Source organism: Mus caroli, chromosome 14, assembly GCF_900094665.2.
Source record: "Mus caroli chromosome 14, CAROLI_EIJ_v1.1, whole genome shotgun sequence".
Classification (NCBI taxonomy): Eukaryota; Metazoa; Chordata; class Mammalia; order Rodentia; family Muridae; genus Mus; species Mus caroli.
In genome coordinates this window covers 7,024,838-7,027,784 of record NC_034583.1, presented here as the reverse complement: position 1 = coordinate 7,027,784, position 2,947 = coordinate 7,024,838, and the positions used below count along the sequence as shown (strand labels likewise).

At 36.3% G+C, this 2,947-nt stretch overlaps 1 protein-coding gene across 3 annotated transcripts in view; it reads right to left on the bottom strand.

Annotated features, from left to right (window-relative positions):
• Atxn7 (ataxin 7) overlaps positions 1 to 2,947 on the bottom strand; it is a 139,036-nt gene that overhangs the window by 91,972 nt on the left and 44,117 nt on the right. The gene's annotated exons all lie outside the window — the stretch shown is intronic.

Sequence of the window (2,947 nt, the reverse complement as noted above, 5' to 3'; positions counted from 1 at the left end):
AAAAAAAAAAAAAAAAGAATGGTCTAAAAAAAATAAAAATAAAAAATAAAATAAAATGTTAAAATGAATATGAAAATGTTTCCATAATATATTGAAGTCAGGACTTGGAGAAAAGGGTTTGACATAGGTGCAAGTTTAAAAGCTTGAGCTGGGTGTAGTATGCACCCAGAGTCCCCAGTTTTTGGGAGGCTGAAACAAGTGTGCAGCATAGTAATACAGGTGAGACTGAGAAACACAGTAAGAGCTTGTCTTAAATAAATAAAGCAAAAACACAATTTCTGTTAGACACATTTAGAAATGTGTGTATAGGGTATTTTTTCCCCATGGATTGCACACAAAGAAATCCAAAAAGGGAATCTGCTGCGTGTTTATCAAAGGACAGTTGCTTTTTGAACACTCGGGCTATACACCTACATACAGATTCAACTAACTGAAGTTTGAAATATAATTTCCTTAATTTAAAAACTGAGCCGGGCGTGGTGGCGCACATCTTTAATCCCAGCACTTGGGAGGCAGAGGCAGACGGATTTCTGAGTTCGAGGACAGCCTGGTCTACAGAGTGAGTGAGTTCCAGGACAGCCAGGGCTATACAGAGAAACCCTGTCTCAAAAAAACCAAAATAAATAAATAAATAAATAAATAAATATAAATAAATAAAAACTGTATCCATGCAGGGCAGTTACATTTTTTTTAATTTACCTAAATACAATGTAACAACTATTTACATAGAATCTACATTTTATGTAAGTACTGTAAGCAATCCCGAGATGATGTGCTGTAGACTTAGAGATGTGTATAGGTTGTGTGTCATTTTAAGGAAGGGATATGAGCAACTGTCAATTTGGGATTCTGTGGGAGTCATGGAATATCAAGAGATGACTTTTTTAAATTTAAGATTTTTAAATCGAAAAAATAATTTCTGTAAGTTTTAACTTTCTAAGGGTAACAATGAGCAAGGTTAGAACACATATTACCATTACTAACATAGCTTGTGCGTCTCCAATCAGGTTTTCAAATTTTTCATTAATCTAGATTCATTGAAACATTTGCATAAATGTTTCCCAAGATGTAATATATATGATTTATTTATTTATTAGTTTGGATTTTGTAATTCTACATTTGTGATAAATTAAAATTTGAATTCTACTGGTCCTTGGAATTGCTAACTTAATGTAGAGCTTAGATAGAAGCACTATGGATGAGATACCAAGACCATAGCTATTGGATACTGAAAACAAAAGCACTTGGGTTCCACACGTGGGAGAGTGGATCCTGAGTACAAACATTCTGATTGCTGGACAGACAGGTTGAGAAAGAAAGAAAAGTGAGAATAGAGAGCATGAAGCTTGATCTCACTTCCTAACGATACTGCTTTCACAATTCATTGCTTGATCCTTCTGCTTTCACAACACTAATGAAACTTCTAACCAATAAAGACCAGTATGGCAATTTGATTTCTGCTTGATAATTCTTTTGTTTTCAAAGTTTTTTATCTCGTGTACTAAGAGCAGGTCTCAAAATTATAAGTACAAGATCTCAGCATCACAATAGTTACTAAAACATATCAATAATACCTATTGAGCACCAAGGTACAAGAGACAAGCCACCAGGTACTTTAGCACACTGTTTTAATACTAACCATTTTATACAGTCAACGCTGAACTATTTATAACTGACAAAGAGGCTAAGTGGTGGCATACACCTTCAATCCCAGTACTAGAGAGGCAGAGGCATGTGGCTCGCCGTGAGTTCAAAATCAGCCCGGTTTACAGACTGATCTACAGAACAGCCTAAGCTACATAACAGAGAGAACTCGTCAAAAAACAAACAAAACGAAATGAAAACAAAACAAGTAACAAGAAAGGGAGGTAGGGCTCCAATGCCAGCCTCTTTTTGCTAGATTGAGAAGGCGCTCGTCCACTTACAAGTAAGCAACCTTGGGCACATTAACAGTTTCCTAATATGTCAGTACCCTAATCTGTAAAATGGAGATAAGGCCAGGCTTCTAAGGACTACAGGAAAAGATCCTTTGAAAGCACTTGGTACCAAGACTAAATTATTATTCTGACTTGCATCAGACTGAGTAACTCAAGTCCTGAATGCAAGAGTATCTGTAGCATGGCATATCATGACATTTACTACCAAATTAAAGAGGATGTGGATGGAGGAAAGCAGTTCCCGGCACTTCCCAGCCAGGTCTTCTTTGTCTTTACCACCCATCAAAAGTCCTACTAGTTTATAAAAATGACAGATTCTAGTATTATCTGCAGTTGTTTTAGGACTCCTAATTAGTAGTTTGAAGGAGTTACCAATAGAAGCAAAAGAAAGAAAGTGTGTCTGCTATTCAAATGTTGACAACCTTTTAAAAGTATTCCTTATACAAAGAACATTGTTTGTGAACAATAATAAAACAGAAATCCAAATACTTAGTTTTTCCTGTCAGGAAAGAAGCTAATGACCTTGTTTATAAATATTCCATCCTCCATGCCCACTCCAAACTATAAAGAGAATGGGCCATACAAGTTTTACACATTTAATATAGTTATAATATGCTAGTATGTCTTATATAGAATTAATACTTCAATATGTCAATACCTGTTGATACTTTAAATAATAGATATCTTGGGGCTGGAGAGATGGCTCAGAGGTTAAGAGCACTGGCTGTTCTTCCAGAGGTCCTGAGTCCAATTCCCAGCAACCACATGGTGGCTCACAACCATCTGTAATGGGATCCAATGCCCTCTTCTGCTGTGTCTGAAGACATGACAGTGTACTAATAAACTTAAATTAAATAAAATCTTTTAAAAATATATATATATGTGTGTGTGTGTGTACATATATATTTAAAAATAAGCCGGGCGTGGTGGCGCACGCCTTTAATCCCAGCACTCGGGAGGCAGAGGCAGGTGGATTTCTGAGTTCGAGGCCAGCCTGGTCTACAAAGTGA